This window comes from Microcaecilia unicolor, chromosome 7, assembly GCF_901765095.1.
Source record: "Microcaecilia unicolor chromosome 7, aMicUni1.1, whole genome shotgun sequence".
Taxonomy (NCBI): Eukaryota; Metazoa; Chordata; class Amphibia; order Gymnophiona; family Siphonopidae; genus Microcaecilia; species Microcaecilia unicolor.
In genome coordinates, this window is record NC_044037.1 from 93740095 (window position 1) to 93765405 (window position 25311).

General features: G+C 46.7%; 1 protein-coding gene across 1 annotated transcript in view; it reads right to left on the reverse strand.

Annotated features, from left to right (window-relative positions):
* LOC115474224 (1-phosphatidylinositol phosphodiesterase-like) overlaps positions 1-25311 on the reverse strand; it is a 40667-nt gene extending 15356 nt beyond the window's left edge. Inside the window, exon 1 of the mRNA XM_030209601.1 lies at positions 25225-25311. The gene's annotated coding sequence lies outside the window, so the exon portion shown is untranslated. The remainder of the gene's footprint in view (positions 1-25224) is intronic.

Genomic DNA, 25311 nt, shown 5'->3' on the forward strand with positions numbered 1-25311 from the left:
ATTATAAATTTGGCAACCGGCCGGGGAAATTGCTTGCTAGGGTGGTTAAGGCCTGGTCTGATAGGACGTTTATTCCCACGATGCTGGCGCAGGATGGGTCCCGTAAGTCTCACCTCAAGGACATACAGCAAATCTTCTATGATTATTTTTCCCATATTTACCAGCAAGAACCACCACGGGATGCACTGTCTCTGGAGGATTACTTGAGAGATGCGGGCCTCCCAACACTAACGCAGGCAGCTAGAGACCAACTGTGTGCCTCCCTCCAGGCCCGGGAGATACAACAGGTGATCAAAGCCTTAACTTTGGGGAAGGCCCTGGGCCTGGATGGATTCTCCACAGAATATTACAAACTGCTAGTGAATCAGTTGAGTGTTCCCCTGACTTTACATCTCGAGGAGGCCGTGGTGGAGGGGAGGCTGCCCAGGGGAGCGAATGAAGCTTTAATTGTTCTTATACCCAAGCCATGTAAACCTCCGGACCTGCCAGGGTCTTACCGCCCGATCTCGCTCCTAAATGTCTACGCAAAGATCTTGGCCAAAGTATTAGCGGAAAGGCTTGCCCGCTATCTTCCGACCTTGGTGGGCGACCATCAGGTGGGATTTGTGAGGGGGAGACACATGGGACTGAACGTGTGTAGAGCCTTACTCGCGGTTGCACATGCTGAATCGACAGGCCAACCTTTATTATTGGCGGGCTTGGATGCCACGAAAGCTTTTGACCAGGTAAACTGGGACTATCTCTTTGCAGTGCTTCGCTACATAGGCCTGTCTGGGTGGTACCTACAAGCAGTGGAAGCGTTATATGCCGACCCCGGGGCCCGAGTTCTGGTGAATAGGATGTGTACTCCAAGCTTCCCGGTGTGACGAGGCACTAGGCAGGGTTGCCCGCTGTCCCCGCTCCTGTTTCTCGTATACTTAGAACCCCTGTTGCATAATATTATAAAGGACCCGGGAATTGCAGGGGTCCAGTTACCTCAGCTCAACATCACAGTATTGGCCTATGCAGATGATATACTACTGGTCTTAACACAGCCCCAAAGATCTCTCATGGCAGCGTTAGAGCATATAGAGGAATTTGGATACTATTCAGGTTTCCAATTGAATTTGCAAAAGTCAGAAGCATTGCCGATTCCCCTCTCGGTAAGGGCGACATGGGCAGGGCCATTCCCGCTGAGGTGGGCCCTAGAGCATCTCCAATACCTTGGCGTCCGAATACCGACCTCGCTGACATAGCTTCACAAGACCAATCTCGCTCCCCTGTGGATAGAGACAGGCCATTCCCTAGAAATGTGGCAACACCTTCTGTTATCCCTGTGGGGTCAGGTCGCTTTGTATAACATGATTTTGGTCCCCAAGTGGCTGTATGTGATACAGGTGTTGTCACTGTTCATTTTGAGAAAAGATGAAAGGAAACTACATAGATTACTGGTGAAATTTCTTTGGAGGGGTAAGAAGTCTCGGGTCCCATTTGTACAGACATACCTTTTGGTGAATAAGGGAGGGCTGGGCATACACAGCATACAGAGAGTTTCGGTGGCAGGCTGCATGAGACACATTAGCGATTGGTTTCGGGGTACATCTTTTTTCTCTTTTCCATTTGCAGAGACCAAGGTGCTGAGTACTTTTCATTTTAGCTATTGGTTACATGCCCCGGCGGGGCGAGCACCTACCACGAAGGATTATGCTCCCATATTTTTACCATTACAGCGAGCATGGTGCTGGCTCTGCAAATTTAAAGGCTTTGAGCGACACTCGTCCCCATTACTGCCGATTGGAGGTAACGCAGACTTTACGGCTGGCACGGACTCGGCGGTATACCGAGAATGGAGGGAGGGAGGAATCATATTTCTCTTCCAAGTACTGACAAAGGAGGGTGCCTGTAAATCATTCAGAGACCTGTGTGAGAACGATGGGCTCCCCCCGGGCCTTCTTGCCATATCTACAGTTGAGTCACACGTTGCCTCCCTTCAGCGAACCTCGTTGACTTCGCAGAGACGGAGGCAACTCACAGACCTATTTGATCTGGAGGCGTGGGTTTTGGTTCCCCTAAAGCATTTCCACACCCAGCTCAGAGACGCATGCCCTGGGATAAATTACGAGATACCAGCTCAGGCTTGGTCCGGAGAGCTGGGATGTCACATTACTGACAAGATGGTGCAATCTAGCTTAATTACTGGATATAGAATCTCTAGAGATGTGACCCTGCATGAACTACACTACAAATTTACCATGAGACTGTATATCTCGCCACACAGAGCATTCAGGACTACCCTGAGACCCCAAGTTGACTGTCCGAAGTGCTTGAGGCTGGGGGTACATTTGGGCCACATGTTTTGGCTATGTCCCCTAGTCCGCGCCTTCTGGACTCGGCTCTGTGCATTTGTGTCAGCAATTTGGGGGTCAGATTGGTGCCCTGCTCCTGCCCTTCTGTTTGACACATACCAGCTGACGGGAGGCCGAAAGAAAGGAATGCTAGCATTTACCTGCAGAGCAACTGCCATGGGTAAGAAGACAATCCTATTGGGCTGGATATCGTCAGACCCACCCAACCTACAGCGGTGGCGATCCTTAATGATCTCCCTGAGTGCTATGGAGTGCAGGGAATTAGAAGATCTGGCCTCCCAGAAAGGGGACTCCCTATTTCAGTGTTGGTCTCCATTTTGGGACATGCTGACTCCAACAGCCCATAGTAGGATTTTGAATGGATTTTGAAACATACAGAATATCTATATATTAAATATGAAGAACGTTTATTTACTTTTTATGTACTTAGTTATGAATGACTGTATTAGTATGAATTGGTGTTTTCTATTTTTAAGAAAGAGTGTTGTTTTTTTTTTTTTAACTTTTAACCAGGAGCTTTATTGAAAGACTTTATCACTCATACATTTTGACATAAACACAGCTAATCATTTCCAGTAGACAAAGTCAATTCTCCGAAGGTCTCTGCTGTCACAGAACACCTTCTTAATACAAAGCTATTCCCAGTTACATTTTAACATTTTATAACAAAATGATCAACACCAAAACCTCAGCCAAAATAAAATACCCTAATCTCTACCCCCCAACTCTTCCTCCCAGGGACCTCCCCACTTTTATCCCCTGCCATTCCTCATATCAAAAACAACCTAAGAAATACCCATAACTGCCCATACCTGTTTCCATTTAGCCAAAGTGTTCTTCTCTTTAGCCCACAGTCGCTCTCTTTCAGCAATGTACTCAAGAAGAGCCTTCCACTTACTCACTGAAGGACACCCAGGTTGCTTCCATGATCGAGCAATCACCAACCGCCCTGCACTAAAGCAATGTTTAACCAGGATCTGTTTCCCTCCCAGCACCCCAGGAACATGTCTGTTAAACAAAAATATAGCTGGGTCCCAAGGAATAGGGTGGGCCACCCACATCTGCACCTTCCACTGAATCGCCTTCCAGTAAGCTTGCACCTTCCGACATGACCACCAAATATGACCATGAGTGCCCCTTTGGCCACAGTTCCGCCAACAAAGGGACGAAACCCCCTGAAACATGTGACTCAAACGGGATGGTGTGAGGTACCAACGATATAAAACTTTAGTACTATTCTCTTGAATATTAACTGCTGGGGAACAATTAACGGTTCCTCTCTCCATTTTCTGCCATTCGGCTTCCTCATAGCACACTCCTAATTCCTTTTCCCATCTAGCACGGTAATGACTAACCTCAGGCAGAGAATCCCTCAAGTATCCACACAACAAAGTTATCAGCCCCCTAGTGCCTTCATGCCGAACACAAATTTCTTCTAAAAAGGTAACTTCCGCAAATAATTTCTCCTTGATACCAGGAGATTGTAGGAAATGCAATAGTTGGTTATAAGCATATTGATCCCTGTGGGGCAAACTATAAATATCCGCCAAATCAGCAAACTGAACAAATCCAGTACCCTCCACTAATTGCCCCCATAAATCTAATCCTTGTCGCCTCCATCTAGTGAAGGCAGAGGGAACACATCCTGGTGGAAAAGCTGAGTGATATGCTATAGGGGACAATCGAGAGTTATAAAAACCTTTTTTACGTTCCAATTTATCCCAGCATATGAATGTATACTGAATAATAGGAGGCAGATTAGATCCCAGATATCATGGTCCAGGGGCCGGCCAAATCAAATGTCCCAATTTCAATGGACTTCTAACCAAACTTTGTTCCATCTGCACCCATAACTTATGCAACGGCTCCTGGAACCACTCTACAGCAGCTTTGGCTTGTGCAGCCAAGTGGTAAAGATCCAATTTAGGAACACCCAGTCCCCCTTTTGTCCTACGTGCCCTATACATAATAGCCCGGGGAAGTCTAGATTTGCCTCCCTGCCAAATAAATTTATGTAAGCGATTCTGCATCGACTGGATTAAATTGTCCCTTAATTGGTATGGGTAGAGCTTGAAAAAGATAGAGTAAGCGAGGGAGAATATTCATTTTAACAGTGGCTATGCGCCCAACCATGACAGGGACAGGTGCTCCCAATGTTCCAGGTCAATCCTAATCCTATTCAACAATGGGACATAGTTAGCATCACTCAGACAGTCAAAGCTCTTTGTAAGGCGGATCCCTAAGTATCCCCTAGCTTGGGTGACAGAGAGTATGAAGTAGTTCATACTCTCTGTCACCCAAGCTAGGGGATACTTTTGTTTACATCTACCATACTCTTCTTCAGTCAACCCCATTGCCATGGCCTCCGTATTAGTAACATTAATTTTAAACCCTGACACCCGCCCATAACGTTCTATCTCCTGAAAGACCTCCGACAGTGATTCCATGGGGGAGGAGAGGGTCAAGAGAATATCATCTGCAAAAAGTGCAATTTTGGATTCCAGTTGGCCAACCACAATCCCCCTTATTCTGAGGTTATCTCTAATAGTAACGGCTAAAGGTTCCATTACAAGGGCAAAAAGAAGAGGCGACAGAGGACACCCCTGCCGGGTACCCCGTTGTAGGTCAAAAAATGGGGAAACCTGTCCATTAATCCGGACACATGCTCTGGGAGATTCATAAAGTGCACGAATCCAACTCTGAAACTTGGACCCAAATCCATATCTCTCTAAGACCTGATAAAGAAACTGCCAATGAACACGATCGAATGCTTTCTCTGCATCGATACTTAGCAAGCAATAGGGTGTCCTTTGTTGTTTCGCTACATACATAATGTCAAGAGTATGCCTGATGTTATCCGAGGCCTGCCTGTTCAAAACAAACCCTACTTGATCTGGATGAATGAGGGTCTGTAAAACCACATTAAGCCTAACAGCCAAAACCTTAGCCATTATTCTCACATCCACATTCAATACAGATATAGGTCGATAGGATGCACATTCGGTCACATCTTTATTAGGTTTAGGAATAACAGCTATCCAAGCCTGTGCCATTGTGGATGGAAGGGGACCCCCCTCACGAATAAAATTGAATACTTTAGCAAGCACTGGTGCTAATTGAGGTGCAAATGCTTTATAAAATTCGCCAGTATAGCCATCTACCCCAGGCGACTTTCCAGATTTCAAGGTTTTAATGGCTTGGATCACTTCCTTCACCTCAATCGGAGCCTCCAATCGAGCCCTATGTTCCAAGGCCATGACTGGTAACTCTAAGGTATATAAGTATGACCGAATATCATCCATCTGTATCGCTGAATCTCTAGTATAGAGGTCAGCATAGAACTTACAAAATTGTTCTCTAATATCTTTAGATGTTTTCCTAATCTCACCCCTAGGCCCTTTAATTCGAAAAATTGAAGAAAGAGTGTTTTTAGTGTGCTTTCCTATCTATTCGATGGAGTTCTTTCATGATTGTTTTTTACCATGATTTTATACTACCATGTAAACCATTCTTTGTTTGTAACTACAATGTGAAACGGTATAGTAAGATGAATAAACGATAAACGATTAAGCCCGCAGGGTGGGGGGGGGGGGGGGGGTAGGGGGTAAGGGAGGGCATTGAGGAGGAGGGGGAGAGAATTGTGTGGGATGGCATACCGATAGAATGGTGAATGTAAAAAGAAACAGTTGTGGTATTATACAAGTATGTTGTTACTGTTCTATCACGGTCATACCATCAGGCTACTACTACTACTACTACTATTTAGCATTTATATAGCGCTACAAAGTGTACGCAGTGCTGCACAAACATAGAAGAAAGACAGTCCCTGTTCAAAGAGCTTACAATCTAATAGACAAAAAATAAAGCAAGCAAATCAATTAATGTGTAGAGGAAAGAGGAGAGGAGGGTAGGTAGAAGCGAGAGGTTACAAGTGTTACAAGTCAAAAGCAATGTTAAAGAGGTGTGCTTTCAATCTAGATTTAAAGGTGGTCAAGGACGGGGCAAGACGTAAGGGCTCAGGAAGTTTATTCCAGGCATAGGGTGCAGCAAGACAGAAGGAGCGAAGTCTGGAGTTGGCAGTAGTGGAGAAGGGTACAGATAAGAAGGATTTATCCATGGATCGGAGTGCACGGGAAGGGGAGTAGGGAAGGACGAATGTGGAGATACTGGGGAGCAGCAGAGTGAATACATTTATAGGTTAGTAGAAGAAGTTTTAACAGGATGCGAAAACGGATAGGAAGCCAGTGAAGCGACCTGAGGAGAGGGGTAGTATGAGTAAAGCGACCCTGGCTGAAGACGAGACGGGCAGCAGAGTTTTGAACGACTGGAGAGGGGAGAGGTGACTAAGTGGGAGGCCAGCAAGAAGCAGATTGCAGTAGTCTAAACGAGAGGTGACAAGGGTGTGGATGAGGGTTCTGGTAGAGTGTTCAGAAAGAAAGGGGCGGATTTTACGGATGTTGTAAAGAAAGAAATGACAGGTCTTGACGATCTGCTGGATATGAGTAGAGAAGGAGAGAGAGGAGTCAAAGATGACCCCAAGGTTACGAGCTGAAGAGACAGGGAGAATGAGAGAGCCATCAACAGAAATAGAAAATGAGGGGAGCGGGGAGGTGGGTTTGGGGGGAAAATTGAGAAGCTCAGTTTTGGTCATGTTTAATTTCAGGTGGCGTTGAGACATCCAGACAGCAATGTCAGACAAGCATGCTGATACTTTGGTTTGGATGCAAGGTGAGATATCAGGGGTAGATAGGTAGATTTGGCAGTCATCAGCATAGAGATGGTAGAAAAAGCCATGGGATGAGATTAATGAACCAAGGGAAGAAGTGTAGATAGAAAAGAGGAGGGGACAAAGAACAGAACCCTGAGGTACGCCGACAGGCAGAGGGATAGAAGTAGAAGAGGATCCACCAGAGTGAACACTGAAGGTGCGGAGGGAGAGGTAGGAAGAGAACCAGGAAAGGACAAAGCCCTGGAATCCAAGTGAGGACAGGGTATCGAGGAGTATGCTGTGATCGACAGTGTCAAAAGTGGCAGAAAGATCAAGAAGAATGCAGGATGGAATAGAGACCTCTGGATTTAGCCAGTAATAGGTCATTGGAGACTTTAGTGAGTGTAGTTTCGGTTGAGTGGAGAGGGCGAAAACCAGATTGTAGTGGGTCAAGAATAGCATGTGAGGAGAGAAAATCAAGGCAGCGGTGGTGAACAGCACACTCAAGTAATTTGGAGAGAAAAGGGAGGAGGGAGATGGGTCGGTAATTAGAGAGGGACTAGTAGGGTCGAGTGAAGGCTTCTTAAGGAGAGGTGTGACCACAGCATGTTTAAAGGCAGCAGGGACAGTCGCAGTGGAAAGTGAGAGGTTGAGAATGTGACAGATAAAAGGAATAAGAGCAGGGGAGATGGCATTAAGAAGATGGGTGGGAATGGGATCAGAGGAACAGGTGGTACATTTTGAGGAAGAAAGGAGAAGTGTAGTTTCCTCAATAGTAACTTCAGGAAAGGAGGAAAAGGACTGAGGGGAAGGAGAGAGAGGGGGAATGGACCATTGGAGGGAGAGGAGGCAAGGTAGAGAATTCAAGGTTTATCTTTTGAACCATGTCATGAAAGAATTCAGCAAGGGTCTGAGGAGATAATGAAGGGGGAGTAGGGGGAGGGGCACCTTGAGAAGAGAGTTCAATGTGGTGAAGAGTAGACGAGGGTAGAGCCAAGAGAGTTAGTCAGTTGGATATAATAATCTTGTTTGGCACGTAAAAGAGCAGATTGGAAGGAGGTCAGCATGAACTTAGTGTAAGAAATCAGCAAGGGCCAGAGATTTCCGCCAGAGGCATTCGGTGGAGCGGGTACAGGAACGTAGGTAGCGGATATTAGAATTCAGCCAAGGTTGGGGTTTTGTATGCTTTATAGGGCAGGTCATCAAAGGTGCAAAAGTGTCTAAGGCAGAGGATAGAATATTGTTGTAAGAAGAAACAGCCTCGTTGACAGACTTGGATGGTGCCACAGTAGAGAAGGTTTGAAACATGGGAGGAAAGAGATGAAGGGTCAATATCATGAAGATTCCTAGAGAAATTAGATAAGATAGGACGGGATTGGGAGGGAGGAGATTTAAGTGTGAAAGTTATAAGATGGTGATGAGAGGGGGGAAGATCAGAGGCAAGGAAACTAGAGGGTGAACAGTTGGCGGAGAAGATAAGATCAAGACAGTGACCATTTTGATGAGTGGGGGAGGTGGAGCATAGTTGGAGATTAAAGGAGGATGTTAAAGCGAGTAACTTGGAAATATAAGCGTTAGAAGGATCATTAGCAGGAATATTAAAGTCACCAAGGATGAGAGAGGGGGAGGAGGGATCATGGAAGAAGGCAAGCCAAGCATCAAAGTCACTGAGAAATGATGAAAGGGACATCAGGGGGACGATAAATGACCTCAATTCAAGAGGCAGAAGAGAGAAAAGACAGATAGGGTGAACCTCAAAGGAGGAAAAACAGTGAGATTGAGGTGGAAGAAGGGTTGAAATCTGGAGGAGGGAGAGAGAAGTAACCCAACACTGCCCCCGCGACCAGCAGGACGAGGAGTATGTGAAAAAAGATAACCGCCATGGCAGAGGGCTGCGACTGAAGCAGAGTCATCAGGGCAGAGCCAGGTTTCTGTTATGGCGAGCAGATGGAGGTGACACGAGATAAAGAAGTCATGGATATAGGGAAGTTTGTTGCAGATAGAGCGGGTATTCCATAGGGCGCAAGAGAAGGGCAGAGAAGAGGAGGGGAGTAGAGGAATAGTGATGAGGTTAGAGAGGTCGCGGTGAGATCTGTAATGTTGGGATAATGGTTGGTGAGGAGGGCTAGGATTGGGATTGATGTCACTGGCTGAGAGTAAGAGAAGGAGTAAAAGAGAGCGGAGGAGAGTAGGAGAGGTGTGGCCACGAAGGCGTTGAAGGCGAGAGGTAATTAGGTGGAAAGGGGGAGGCAAAATGGAGGGAAGAACGAGATGAAGATTAAAAGCTAAGAGGGAGGAAGAGGGTAGGAGAGAAGGTGAGGTGATGAAGTCGATGGATGGACAGTGAGTTCCTGTAGCGGAGAGAGGTAGGGGGTGAAGGAAAATATTAGGAAGGGACAGGGCTAGGAAGAGAATGTGTATAGGGGCCATAAATGACTGAGGTACTTTAACAGTATGGTTATATTCAACAAATTGGAACAATATGGCTAGAGTCAACAATGCAAGGCGGACGGGAATAGACGGACTGGAACAAGCTGGAACAGATGGACTGGAACAGACGGACTGGAACAGGCTGGAACAGCCGGACTGGAACAAACGGACTGGAGCAAGCTGGAACAGACGGACTGGAACAAGCTGGAACAGACGGACTGGAATAGATGGAGTGGAACAGGCTGGAAAAGACAGACTGGAACAGACGGACTGAAACAAGCTGGAACAGATGGACTGGAACAGACAGATTGGAGCAAGCTGGAACAGATGGACTGGAACAGATGGACTGGAGCAAGCTGGAACAGACGGACTGGAACAGACGGACTGGAGCAAGCTGGAACAGAAGGCCGGGGCAGATGACAGGAACAGCTGAAACAGAAGGACCGGTGGCAAATGGACAGGGCAGCAGGGTAGAAGAGAATGTAGCAGCAGGACCTCGAAGGCCGGGGCAGATGACAGGAACAGGTGGTTAATGGCGACGGTTGGCTTCACCACAATTCACCGCCGGCAATTGACTAGGCTCTATTGTAACAGACGGCGATTGTAAGGGGGAGAAAAATGTAAAATCTCAGATGACAGCCTACAACCCGGTATTATGGTATGCTTGTATATCTTTGTTGGACAACATGGTTCTGTTGCCTGTAATTTACGTTGACAAGGTCATCAATAAAAATGATAAATAAACAAACAAATAAATAAAGCAATAGAAAATCCAGAGACGGAGAAGTCTCAAGATGAAAGTATAAATAAACAATAGTTCCTACCGAAGTACTTGAAAATTAAGATATATGCAACCGATTAGAATAATGAAATGCAATCCCTCCATCTCAATGATGAGAACAGTTTTGGTAATAATACTTGTAAGCAGGTGGCATAAGTTAATTTAAATGTGAAGCATCTGTCTCTGCAAGTCAAGTTTCTGTTAAGAAGAGCATGTGTAAGCCTTAGGAGAAGATAAGATCTCTTACTTAAAAACTAGTAAATAAGGCCCGTTTCTGGCACAAATGAAACGGGCGCTAGCAAGGTTTTCCTGGGAGTGTGTGTGAGTGAGACTGTGTGTGAGAGAGAGTGAATGTGCGAATGTGTGTGTGTGTGACAGAGAGCCCTCCTGTTCCCAGCTTGTTCCGGTCCACAGATCCAGCTCTCCCCCTGCTTTCCAGTCCGCAGATCCAGCTTTCCCCCTGCTTTTTCCAGTCCATCGACTCCAGTGTGTTCCAGTCCGCTTGATCCAGCTTCTCCCTGCTTGCTCCAATCCATCTGCTCCAGCGTCTTCCAGCTCGTTTCTGTCCCCCTGATCCCAGCTTGTTCCAGTCCGCTGATCCAGCTTACCCCTGTCTTGTTCCAGTCCATCGACTCCAGTGTGGTCCAGTCCGCCTGATCCAGACTCTCCAATCCATCTGTTCCAGCGAGCTCCAGGGTGCTCCTGTCCTCCTGATCCCAGCTTGTTCCAGTACGCCGATCCAGCCTACCCCCTGCTTGTTCCAGTCCACTGGCTCCAGTGTGTTCCAGCCTGCTCCAGTCCGTCTATTCCAACTTGTTCCAGTTCATCTGCTCCAGCCTTCCCCAGCATGTTCCAACTCGTTGTTCCAGCTTGCTTCAGCCTGCTCCAGCTTGTTCCAGTCCGTCCATTCCAGCCTACCCAGCTTGTTCCAGCCTGCTCCAACTTGTTCCAGTTGTTACGTCTGTGGCCGTGACCACCCTCAGACTTACCCTGTTTCTGGGAGTCAGTGGCTGTGCTGGCTTCTGCTTGTCTCTGTGTCTGTCTCTGTCTTAGTTTCTCTCTGGCTCTGTGTGCTGATTGCCCTACTGAACCTCACCTGTGTGGGCTATGCCTTTTCCAAGATGGCAGCCACCGACTCCTCTATGCCAGTATCCAAGATGGCTCCCGCTGGGCTGACTTCTCTGTGTGTCAAGCCTCTGTTTGGATGCAAGGTGATTGCTGCAGCTGTGCCTCTGGTGTGGAAGGGCTTTATTAATCACTTAGAGACTACAGCCCTGGCCTTTGCATTGTTCATCTAGGGCCCTGGTGTATAGAGTGCTCTGTACACTGTTTCAGTGTTTGCTCTGTGTGAGTTTCTATGTTTGACTAGATAGCTTAGGCACCATGTGGCTTGTTAGCCTGTGTATAGCTTTGCTAGTGCTCTGTGTTTGTTTAGACTAGCCAGCTTAGGCACCGTGTGGCCTGTTAGCCTGTGTATAGCTTTGCTAGTGCTCTGTGTTTGTTTCCAGTGCATGACTTGTTAGCTTGGGCACAGCTTTGTTGTTAGCTGGTGTATAGCTTTCAAGTCTCCTGAGTGTGCTCTGTGTATGTTTCTTGTGTATGACTGGTTTGCCTGGGTATAGCGTTTCTATTAGCCTAGGTACAGTTTACTAGTCATTGTGTTTAAACCTGCCGACTGCCAGAACCCGGACAGTCCCTGCCTGTCGGCCTTGCCTGCGCCTAGGTGCCAGAGGGCACTCCTGGATCTTCATTCCTGCTGTTCCTGCTTGCAAGTTCCAGTTCCGGGTTTTCCTGTAAGTCCTACTGGCTGCCAGAACCTGAGGGCTCAACCCTCGGGGAAAGGTGGTCAAGCGTAGGTGAAGCCTAGGTCCATTGTGTTCCAGTCCAGTGGGTTTCACTCCTGTATGTTCCAGTCCTGTGGGGCCCTCCAGTGTGTTCCAGTCCAGCGGGCTCCACTCCAATGCGCACCCGTCCGGTGTGTTCCAGTTCCGTGTATTCCGGTGTAGAACTCCAGTCCGGGGTTCCGGTCCAGTTTTGTCTCATCTATACCTTGGAGGTGATCTTGCCTGCCACTGCCGCTCCACGGTAGTGGCCCATGGGCTCACGAACCCAGTGCTCCCGGGGAAGAAGCCTGACAGTATGCCAAGGTCCTCGAGCACGCGACACCAGTCCGTCCATTCCAGCCCGACTGTTCCAACTTGTTCCAGTCCATCCGTTCCTGCATGACCCAGCTTGTGCCAGTCTGTCTGTTCCAGCGTGTTCCAACCCAACCATCTCAGCGTATCCTGTTGTTCTGTCGTCTTCTGGTCCAACTCGTCACAGTCCATCTGTTCCTGCCTACCCCGGCTTGCTCCAGCCTGTCCGTCTGCACATCCTGACACAGTCCATCTGTTCCTGCTTGTCCCGGCTTGTTCCAGCTTGCTCCTGTCCATCTATCCCAGCTTGTTCCTGTCCGCTTGTTCCAGCTGCTACCTGCCTGCCTGTTAACACATCGAGTAACCTGCCTGCCCGCTTGTGAGCCTCTCAGCCATTGACTTACCTACCTGCCTGCTAGCTTGTCAGCCATTGACTTACCTACTCGCCAGTCCAAAACCCAGCTTTCCAGCTCTATCTATATGCTCTATCTATATGCTCAGTCACCGCAGTCACTACATAGTCACCTGTTACACCTCAGACACTTATGGCCCCTGTCCACGTTCTCTTCCTTGCCCTGTCCCTTCCTAATCTTCTTTCCCCCCCCACTCCCACTGTCTACCACTAGAACTCGCTGCCCTCCCGCCCTGCCCGCCACGGCAATACCCTTTTCACCGTCATCCCCCACCACCTCACCATCCCTCTTGTCCCCCTCCTCCTTCCTAGGTCTTAACCTTCAACACATCCTTCCTGCCATTAACCCATCCCCATTCCTCCTAAGTTCACCCCGTCTTCGTCGCCTTCGCTGCCCGACCTCCCCCACCCTCCTCCGCATTCTCTTGCTCCTCCTCCTGCTATCCGCGGGAGACATTAACCCTAATCCAGGTCCCCCTCACCTGTCCCCGCCCTATCCATGCGAACGATTCCGGGATGTCTCCAATCTCGTCTCTATTCCCCTCCCCCCCCTCTTCCCTCCCCTTCTCATGTGCCTTGTGGAATGCCCACTCAGTCTGCAACAAACTGCCCTTCACCCACGATCTCTTCATCTCTTACTCCCTTCAACTGCTCGCCCTAACCGAAACCTGGATCTCCCCGGAAGACTCGGCCTCAGTCGCGGCCCTCTGCCATGGAGGTTATCTCTTCTCCCACACTCCCCGCCCAACTGGCCGCGGTGGAGGCGTTGGGCTACTACTCTCACCCTCCTGTAGTTTCCAACCCCTCCCCCTACCGCAGTCTCACTGCTTCTCTTCCTTTGAAGCCCACTCCATCCGGCTATTCTATCCGCTGCCACTCAGAGTCTCAGTCATCTACCGCCCCCCTGATAAATCCTTCTCTTCCTTCCTCACCGACTTTGATGCTTGGCTTTCCGTCTTTCTTGAACCCTCATCTCCGTCCCTCATTCTCGGAGACTTTAACATACAAGTTGATGACCCATCCGACCCTAACGCTTCTATGTTCCTCACCCTAACATCCTCCTTCAACCTCCAGCTGTGCTCCACCACCCCTACTCACCGTGACGGCCATTGTCTTGACCTCGTCCTCTCCTCCTCCGGCTCACCCTCCAGTTTCCAAGCTTCTGCTCTCCCTCTCTCCAATCATCACCTGATCACATTTACACTTCTTCACCCCCCCCCCCCTCTGCCCCGTCCAACTTTAACCACCACCTCCAGAATCTCCAGGCTATTGACCCCCCCCCCCCCCACTTTATCCTCTAGTATCTCTAATCTCCTCCCCTCCATCATGTCCTCCGAGACTGTAGACAAAGCGGTCTCCGCTTACAATGCCGCTCTCTCCTCTGCTTTGGACACCCTCGCTCCATCCACCTCCCGTCCCACAAAGCGTACTAATCCCCAGCCTTGGCTGACCCCTTGCAGCCGTTACCTTCGCTCCTGCACCTGATCCGCTGAACGCCTCTGGAGGAAATCTCTTACCCATTCAGACTTCCTTCACTACAAATTCATGCTATCCTCCTTCCACTCCTCAAAACAGGACTATTACACCCAATTGACCAATTCTCTCAGCTCCAACCCTAGTCGTCGCTTCACCACCCTTAACTCCCTCCTCAAAGTGCCCCCCGCTCCCACTCCCCCTTCACTCTGTCCTCAATCACTGGCTGACTACTTCCGCGACAAGGTGCAAAAGATCAACCTTGAGTTCGCTACCAAGCCACCACCTCCTCTTCAGCCTGTAGCCCCATCCAACAACCAACCAACCATGGCCTCTTTCTCCTCCTTTCCTGAGATCACCGAGGATGAAACCTCCTGCCTTCTTTCCTCCTCGAAATGCACCACCTGTTGCTCCGATCCCATCCCCACCAACTTACTTAACACCATCTCCCAAACTGTCACCCCCTCCATCTGTCGCATCCTTAACCTCTCTCTCTCCACTGCAACTGTCCCTGACACCTTCAAGCACGCCGTAGTCACACCTCTCCTAAAAAAACCCATCACTTGACCCTACCTGTCCCTCCAACTACCGCCCCATCTCTCTCCTACCCTTCCTCTCCAAAATACTTGAGCGCGCCGTTCACAGTCGCTGCCTTGATTTTATCTCCTCTCATGCCATCCTCGATCCACTTCAATCCGGTTTTCGCCCTCTACACTCGACAGAAACAGCACTCACTAAAGTCTGCAACGACCTGCTCCTCGCCAAATCCAGAGGCCACTATTCCATCCTCATCCTCCTCGATCTATCCGCGGCATTTGACACTGTCAATCATGATTTACTTCTTGCCACACTGTCCTCTTTTGGGTTCCAAGGTTCTGTCCTCTCCTGGTTCTCCTCTTATCTCTCCCACCGCACCTTCAGGGTTCACTCTCATGGATCTTCCTCCACTCCCATCCCACTATCTGTTGGAGTTCCCCAGGGATCTGTCCTTGGACCCCTTCTCTTCTCAATCTACACCTCTTCCCTAGGCTCACTGATCTCATGTCATGGTTTTCAGTATCATCTTTATGCTGATGACACCCAGCTATATCTCTCCACACCAGACATCACCGCGGAGACCCAGGCCAAGGTTTCGGCCTGCTTATCCGACATTGCTGCCTGGATGTCCAACCGCCACCTGAAGCTGAACATGTCCAAAACCGAGCTCCTCATCTTTCCACCTAAACCCACCTCTCCTCTTCCTCCACTCTATCTCAGTTGACAACATCCTCATCCTCCCCGTCCCATCTGCCCGCAACCTCGGAGTCATCTTCGACTCCTCCCTGCCCTTCTCTGCGCATATCCAACAGACTGCCAAAACCTGTCGCTTCTTCCTCTTCAACATCAGCAAAATTCGCCCTTTCCTTTCTGAGCACACCACACGAACTCTCGTCCACGCTCTCATTACCTCTCGCCTTGACTACTGCAACTTACTCCTCACCGGCCTCCCACTTAGCCATCTATCCCCCCTTCAATCCGTTCAGAACGCTGCCGCACGTCTTATATTCCGCCAGAACCAATATACTCATATCACCCCTCTCCTCAAGTCACTTCACTGGATTCCGATCAGTTACCGCATACAATTCAAGCTTCTCCTCCTTACCTACAAATGCACCCGGTCTGCGGCTCCTCACTACCTCTCTACCCTCATCTCCCCCTATGTTCCCACCCGTAACCTCCGCTCACAGGACAAATCCCTCCTTTCTGTACCCTTCTCTACCACTGCCAACTCCAGGCTCCGCTCATTCTGCCTTGCCTCACCCTATGCCTGGAACAATCTTCCTCAACCCCTACGCCAAGCCCCCTCCCTACCCATCTTCAAATCTCTGCTTAAAACTCACCTCTTCAATGCTGCTTTTGGCACCTAACCTTTCGAGAAATATAGTATGCCCTATCAGATCGACTCTACACTTGTCTTTTAGATTGTACACTTGTCTTTAGATTTACACCTGTCTTTTAGATTGTACACTTGTCTTCAGATTGTACACCTGTCTTTTAGATTGTAAGCTCCTTGAGCAGGGACTGTCCTTCCATGTTAAATTGTACAGTGCTGCGTAACCCTAGTAGCGCTTTAGAAATGTTAAGTAGTAGTAGTAGAGTGAGTCTGGGTGCGAGTGTGTCTGTGAGTCAGAGTGTGTGTGTGTGAGAATGAGAATGTGAGTGTGAGTGAGAATGAGAGTGTGAGAGTGTGTGTGAGAATGAGAGTGTGTGTGTGAGAATGAGTGTGAGAATGAGAGTGTGTGTGCGAGTGCGTATGTGAGACACAGTGACTGAGAGTGAGTTTCACACAGATACACTGTGTGTGAGAGAGTGTGTGTGTGAGAGTTTGTGTGCGATACACAGACTCTCTGTGAGACTGAGAGTGTATGAGACCGAGTGTGCGAGACCGAGAGTGTCTGTGAGACCAACTGTGTGACACAGAGAGTGAATGTGATACAGTGTGAGAAATAGTGTGAGAGACTGTGTGAGAGAGAGAAAGACACTGACTGTGAGAGAGTGTGTGTGAGACAGAGAGTGTGTGAGAGAGATACCTCCCCCTTCCTCTGTGGTCTAAGGACCCCCTTCCCCCCTGTGGTCTCAGGACCCCCTCCCCCCTGTGGTACATATAGTACACAGTACATGGCAGAAAAAGACCTGCACGGTCCATCCAGTCTGCCCAACAAGATAACTCATATGTGCTATTTTTTGTGTATACCCTACTTTGATTTGTACCTGTGCTCTTCAGGGCACAGACCGTATAAGTCTGCCCAGCACTATCCCCGCCTCCCAACAACCAGTCCTGCCTCCCGCCATCGGCTCTGGCACAGACCGTATAAGTCTGGCCAGCACTATTCCCGCCTCCCAACCACCAGTCCCGTCTCCCACCACCGGCTCTGGCACAGACTGTATAAGTCTGTCCAGCACTATCCCCACCTCCCAACCACCAGCCCTGCCTCCCATCACCGGCTCTGCCACCCGATCTCGACTAAGCTCCTGAGGATCCATTCCTTCTGCACAGGATTCCTTTATGCTTATCCCACTTATGTTTGAATTCCGTTACCGTTTTCATTTCCACCACCTCCCGCGGGAGGGCATTCCAAGCATTCACTACTCTCTCTGTGGTCTCAGGATCCCCTCCTCCCCTGTGGTTTGAGAATGTTCTCCCCCCCTGTGGTTTGAGAATGTTCTCCCCCCCTTCTGAGGTCTCAGGACCCCCTTCCTCCTCCCTCTGTGGTCTGAGGACCCCCTTCCCCCTCCCCCTGTGGTCTCAGGAGTCCCTCCCCCCTCTGAGGTCTGAGGAGCCCCTCCCCCTCCCCCCCTCTGAGGAGCCTCCCCCCCTGAGGTCTGAGGAAGCCTGTAGATAGAATGTATTTGGATACAGGCAGCAGATGATGTTTTGTATATTCCTGAGAATCTAGCATGTGATGTTTTTGTTCTTTCCTGAGAAAGTAGCAGAATAGCAGGTGATGTTTGTACATTCCTGAGCAGGTTCACGAGCTGTTCATGTAGAGTTGTTCTTGTAAGCAATGCATGATCATGGTTGTGTAAGCAAAATGTAACCAATAGTAATGATAATACATGTAATATCCATGAATATTCATAGAGTATATAAGAAGGGGATTGACTCCCAAATAAAGAGTTTTTTGCCCAGACACACGAGAGGAGAGTTATTTTGCAACATCTGGTGATCCCCGACGTGATCGGTGAAAACGTGACGTACTTACTACGACTGGAACAGTCAGCGCGCCATTCCTTCTACGGAACACTGTAAGTATGGGGGGAAATTTAACATCATCACATAAACAACATGCACAGGAGCTATATACTATAACGCAAAGATATGGTTCCTCCCGAAATCCAATAACTCTTAAAGATATAGAGCGTTTAATTGAGGAAATAGTTTGTCAATGTCCCTGGTATCCAGAGAAGGGATCATTCGATCCTCAAACATGGGAAAAGATAGGGCAGCAGTTTCGTTTAGAGCCTAGAGTTTCGACTCCTATATTATTGACTTGGAGAGAGATATATTCTACTATAGTAATTCTCTCTTCTGGATTGACAGGCATTACTAACGAAAATATATCCAACAAATTGCCAGGCAAGACCTGGTCTCTTTTACCTCCCGCGACTCTTGGACCTACACCTTCTCCTCCTTCTTGTCGGCTGGCCACCGATATGGGAAGGGAAGAGCAAAACAAAACTCCTGACTTTACTACTACTACCCCTAATAAACCAATTGAAAATATCCAAAACAACAACGCTAATGATAGCGTTATTATTACCAAAACACCAAAGAGCGTAGAACGACCTAGTTTAATTCAATTAGGTATACAGCAAGCACGAAAAAATGGTGAATTCATTTGGAACGATGATCTATGGGATAATTCGGAACCTAATCCTAATTTATACCCAGTTACTAGAACTACAACAATAGAGGCAGGGAACGAAACACATCATGCAGAATGGACTGCTCTACCTTATCAAGTTTTGAGAGAATTACGTAGAGCTATCGTAGAATCAGGTTTAAAAAGTTCATTTGTTCAAGGCATGATAGAAGGGATTAGTAACGGTTACTTAATGACTCCAAAAGATTGGAAAGACCTTTTCCGTATGCTGTTAACTCCTGCGCAATATGTAGTGTGGGATAATGAATATAAGCAAGCAGCACAACTTATCACTGGGACTAATTTGGTGCCTGATCAAATTTATGGATCGGGACCATTTTCAACCCTTGATATGCAAATTCAACAAAACGATACCTGTTTTCAAGCCATAGGCACTTGTATCTTGCGAGCATTTAAAAGAACACCAGAAGGGAATAAACCAACAAAATCTTTTGCATCAATTAAACAGGGTGCAACCGAATCTTACCTTCAATTTGTTAATCGATTGCAGGAAGCTGTAACTAGGCAAATTGATAATCTTGATGCGCAAACAGAGTTATTGATTAAATTAGCCCAAGAAAATGCAAATTCAGATTGCAAAAAGGCATTGCAGACTGTAGCTCATCGCCCAGGAATTACTTTAGCAGATTTATTGAGCGCATGTGCAGATGTGGGGACTCATGGTTATTCTATGAATTTGTTAGCAGGAGCTATACAAAAAGGTAATAAGCCACAGGGGACGTGTTTTAATTGTAAGAAACCAGGACATTTTCGAGCTCAGTGTAGAGCCCCAGGAGGGGGTGCCAACTTTGCAAAAGGACCTTCTCGACCTTCTCGAAAATGTCCTCGATGTCAAAAAGGATATCATTGGGCCAATCAATGTCGCTCTAATCCAATTAATTCCACACCGCCACCCCCAAAAAACTTTGCTCCGGGTTAACTCCTAACCTCGGTCCAAAGGGAGTGCAAGGGTCTTTTGCTCATAGTACTACTGCTACACAAGGTAGTGCAGGAATTGACCTTATTGCAGCGGAATGTAAAACTGCCATCTTACCTCATGAAGTTTTGGTATATAATACTACCTTTAAAGGACCCATTCCAGCGGCTACTGTAGGTTTAGTATTACCTCGCTCCTCTGCATCGAAGGCAGGTATTCATGTTATCCCTGGAGTTATTGATGCTGATTACACAGGCATTGTTAAAATTCAAGTATGGTCCTCATCACCTTTAACAATTTCTCCCGGGGACTCGTGGGCACAATTAATTATTTTACCATATTTTACAGCACCTATTCCTTCTACTGTCTCTCGTACAGGGGGCTTTGGATCTACGCGACAGGTAAGTGCAGTTTTAAAACCGGTTTCTAATGCACGACCCACTGCTCAATTTTTATTGCAACAAAAGCCCTTTGTTGGTATATTAGATACCGGGGCGGATGTTTCTGTCATAGCTTATAAACAATGGCCTGTGGAATGGCCCATTGAAGATACTTCACATGTGACAGGAATAGGGGGAACTCAGTCAGCCTCCCAAAGTTCTCAATGGTTATCTATTACATATCCTAACGATACCAAGGTTCTAGGACATATTAAGCCCTGTATTTTACAAGTACCCTTTAATTTATGGGGTCGTGACCTTTTGGAACAATTAGATGCATCATTGATCCTACCTGATTAACAGTTCATAAATATGTCTTTTTCTCTTCCTTTGGAATGGAAAACTGACAAACCTGTTTGGGTAGAGCAGTGGCCGATTACCAGAGAAAAACTGTTGATTTTACATCAATTGGTGGAAGAACAATTACAATTAAATCACATTGAGCCTACCAATTCTCCATATAATACTCCGGTATTTGTGATCAAGAAAAAATCCGGAAAATGGAGATTTTTACATGACCTACGAGCTATTAATGCGATTTTAGAACCAATGGGCCCGTTACAATGTGGTATTCCAAATCCTAATTTGATTCCTTATGATTATCAATTAGCTATTATAGATCTGAAGGATTGTTTTTTTTCAATTCCTCTCCAGGAAAAAGATTATAAATACTTTGCTTTTACTGTACCTGTTTACAATAATGCACACCCTACTACTAGGTATTGTTGGAAAGTTTTGCCCCAGGGAATGTTAAATTCACCCACTATTTGTCAATACTATGTTCATCAAGCCTTGCAACCATTTCGTGCCTATTTCCCTCAACTTTTGGTATATCATTATATGGATGATATACTAATTGCAGGGATAACTCTTCCCCCTTCTTGGAAATCTACTTTAATTTCTATCTTGGCCTCCTCAGGATTAACAATTGCCTCAGAGAAGGTTCAAGAAAAGGAACCCTATTTATATCTAGGTTTCCGTATGACTAAAGCTGCAGCCCAACCTGTCGCTCCTCATCTCAATTTACAGTCTCCCACGACATTACATCAATTACAAGAGATTTTAGGAAATCTCAATTGGTTACGTCCCTACTTGAAACTTCCTACAGAATTTTTACAACCCCTGTTTCTCGCATTAAAAGGTCATAAAACACCTGCTGAATTAATTACACTCACTGCATCGCAACAAACAATTCTGTCACAATTGGATCAAATCTTACAAACAAAATGGACAGATAGACGAGATGCATTTGCCCTTTTTTGTTTTTGCGTTCTCAAAGACCCCACCCACCGACAACCGTTTGGTGTCTTATATCAAGATACAACTCCTCCGAAATTGATAGAATGGGTCTATTTACAGAATACTCTCCATTCTACTATTACACAATGGCCCCAGCAACTAGCCTTGCTGATTACTAAAGCTCGAGAGCGAGCAACATTCATGACTGGTTTCGACATTCTTAAACTCATCATTCCTCATTCTTTGTGGCAGTGGGAAAAAATGATTCAGTTCTCCGACGACTTGCAATTTATTTTAGCCACTTATGTTGGTATTATAGATTGCCACTATCCTAAAGACCCTCGCATACAGGGCACATCCATTTTGCCAATCACTCTTCATGATCCCATTTCTTTACGTCCACTCCCTACTGCTCTCACCGTCTTTACAGATGGTAGTCCCACTCGTGGGGTGGTTACTTGGTACAATCTGAACAAATGGCACGTCAAATTTACCTCTCCACAAACCTCTGCTCAACGTTCAGAGCTTGCTGCCATCATCCTGGCTCTTTCTTTATTTTCAGATCAACCACTGAATCTTATTGTTGACAGTCAATATTGTGCTAATCTTGTCCGTCGCATGCCCGACAGTTATGTATCATTCAAAATGGATGCCTCTTTTTATGCTTTACTGTTAACCCTCCAAGGTTACTTGGAGAATCGCCTTTCTTCTCTCTTTATAGGTCATATCCGCAGTCATCAACCTTTTCCTGGTGGTCTGTCTGAAGGGAATGCTCGAGCGGATCGCCATCTTCATTTTTTCTCCACAGCACACTGCAGTCATGAACTTCATCATCAAAATGCACCTAGCCTAGCTCGCCAGTTTCAAATTTCTTTAGAAGAAGCTAGAGCTATTATCAAAAATTGTCCACAATGTTCCTTTTCAGCTCCTACTACCTTTTTTCCTGGAGTTAATCCTCGTGGTCTGGAAGTTAATAGCCTCTGGCAAATGGACGTTACTCACTTTCCCCCTTTTGGTCAATGGTCTAAGCTTCATGTGGTTGTTGATACTCATTCTGGATTTTTGTGGGTCACTGCACAAAAAGGGGAAACTACATCTCATGTCCGCTCTCATCTTCTCCAAGCTTTTGCGGTCATGGGTGTTCCTAAAACTCTCAAGACAGACAATGCCCCTGCTTATACTTCCACCTCCTTACAGGAGTTCCTGACCCTCTGGCATATTGAGCACCTTTTTGGTATCCCCTATAACTCCACTGGTCAAGCTATTGTTGAACGTGCTAATCGCACACTGAAAACTGCTTTAAGTAATCTGACTACAAAAAAAGACGGTATTCTCCGTCATAGAGTAAGCATTGATGAATGCTTAGCACAAATCCTTTACACACTGAATCATCTCAATCTCATCAATAATCCTGCTACAAAAACTTTTTCTTCCAGATTTGAACAACATTTTCGTACTCCTGCCCCACCTTTATCTCGTCCTTTGGTCATATACCGACAACTACCTTCTGATCAGTGGAGTTCCCCTGTGCCTCTCCTTACCTGGGGTCGTGGTTACGCTGCTGTTCAAACAGATTCTGGCCCGGTGTGGATTCCAGCAAAGTGGGTGAAACCTCATGTCGTGGCATCAAGGTCTTCACAACCCAATTCCCAATTTCACACTCACCCTTCAAGGACCGCAGATGCAAACACGCAAACGGTCAGTGACTCGTCAACCTAATGCTCCTGTTACTTGGGGACAAATTAAAGCCTTGAGTCAACAAGCTACAGAGACTTTAGAAAAAGCTCATATTGAAAAGACTGATGATAACTTCGTAGTGGCTATTATTGCAGCGCTTAATGCTAATTCCATTACATTGCTTCTACTGTGTTGTTGTTTGTACATACCTTGTGGACAGTCACAATTACTTCCCACAAAAAATATTTGGGAAGCGTTTGCAATTTCACTGAACCAAACTGATTTCTGTCTTTCTCATCAAAAGGCAGTTGGAGAAGTTTTGGCAACTTGCCTGATTCCAGTATGTCATGATCCTAAAGATATGCAAAATGATACTTGGTTTTATTCACAGCTTCCTGTTAATTCATCCTATCGAAATGCTTCTTATGAATACCATAATTGGGGAACACAAACCCTGTTGCCGCCTACTTTGGCAATGCATGTGAGAACCAATCAAATAGCTAGTATCAATATGACATGTGCTCGTATGGTTAATTGTACCCGATCAAATTGTGTTAATTTTGGACCAACTTTGTTAAATTGTAGCTCCTACGAAAATGTTTCATATATTTATAAATTTACTCATTTACCCCCTGGCTGGTTTTGGTCATGTGGAATGTATACCTTTAATTATATTCCAGCTAATATATCTGATGGTACTACATGCTGTCTAAGTCGACTCACTATGGTACTTCCCAGTAAACATATTTTATTTTCTAACTCCTCACATATGCGATCCAAGCGTATGACCCTTGCTGCCAATTGCAATGATAATGTTAAATTTCTGAGTCAAACTGAATATCTGGCACTTGCATTTTCATTAATAGGTGTCCCTGCATTGGCAGCGGCAAATGCAAAAAATATTCGTGAATTAGCCTGTTGGGCAATTAAATCAATCAATGCAACCTCCACTGCTATTAGTTTACTTAATGCTGAGCAACAGCAATTACGTCATGGAGTTTTACAAAATCGAGCAGCCATTGATTATCTTTTATTACTTAACCATCATGGTTGCGAAGAGTTTCAGGACATGTGCTGTTTTAATTTATCTGACAATTCAAAGGCCATTGACAAACAATTAGCTTTCCTACGGAATTTAACTACTCATATTACTATTCATAATAACCTACTCTCTGATGTATGGGATCAATTGTGGCAATGGATCCCTTGGACCTGGCTCCGCCCTATTATCCAGTATTTAGTCATTGGTATTTTTGTTTTCACTATTTTTTGCTGTTGTATACAATGCATTCCTAACCTTTTTTCTTTATGTTTTCCTCGTCCATTCGCTCCAACACGTCACTCTGCTCAATATGTTTATAAGCTATTACAAACATCTCCACCTCCATCTCCAGCTGGCACACCACGGAGATTTCATTAAAAAAAAAAAAAAAAAAAAAAGGTGGAGATGTAGATAGAATGTATTTGGATACAGGCAGCAGATGATGTTTTGTATATTCCTGAGAATCTAGCATGTGATGTTTTTGTTCTTTCCTGAGAAAGTAGCAGAATAGCAGGTGATGTTTGTACATTCCTGAGCAGGTTCACGAGCTGTTCATGTAGAGTTGTTCTTGTAAGCAATGCATGATCATGGTTGTGTAAGCAAAATGTAACCAATAGTAATGATAATACATGTAATATCCATGAATATTCATAGAGTATATAAGAAGGGGATTGACTCCCAAATAAAGAGTTTTTTGCCCAGACACACGAGAGGAGAGTTATTTTGCAACAGAAGCCCTCCCCTGTGGTCTCAGGACTCCCTGCCTCTCCCCCCTGTCCATGGTTGGCAGCACCGTGCGAGTGTGTGTGTGTGTGTGTGACAGAGAGTGAGACTAGGTTCGAGTGTGTCTGGGTGAGAGAGTGTGTGTGATTGTTCTGTGTCCCCTGCCCCCCTCCAGCCACCCAGCGATTTTCTTCTCTATTCCCTGCCCCCCCCTCCAGCCACCCAGCGATTCTCGTGTCCCCTGCCCCCCCCTCCAGCCACCCAGCGATTGTCCTGTGTCCCTTGCCCCTCCTCCAGCCACCCTGCGATTCTCATATATCCCCTGCCCCCCTCGAGCCATGCAGCGATTGCGCTCTCTCCCCTACCCCCCCTCCATCCTGCCTGCGATTGTGCTTTCTCCCCTGCCCCCCTCCAAGCACCCAGCGATTCTGCTGTGTCCCCTGCCCCCCTCCAGACACCCAGCGATAAGTTCCTCATACCTTTGCCAAACTTGAACACATCTGTACTATAATAAAAAAGCACCTGCAACGTTGTGAAGCTGACTGTGTGGCTTCACTGAAGGGTTC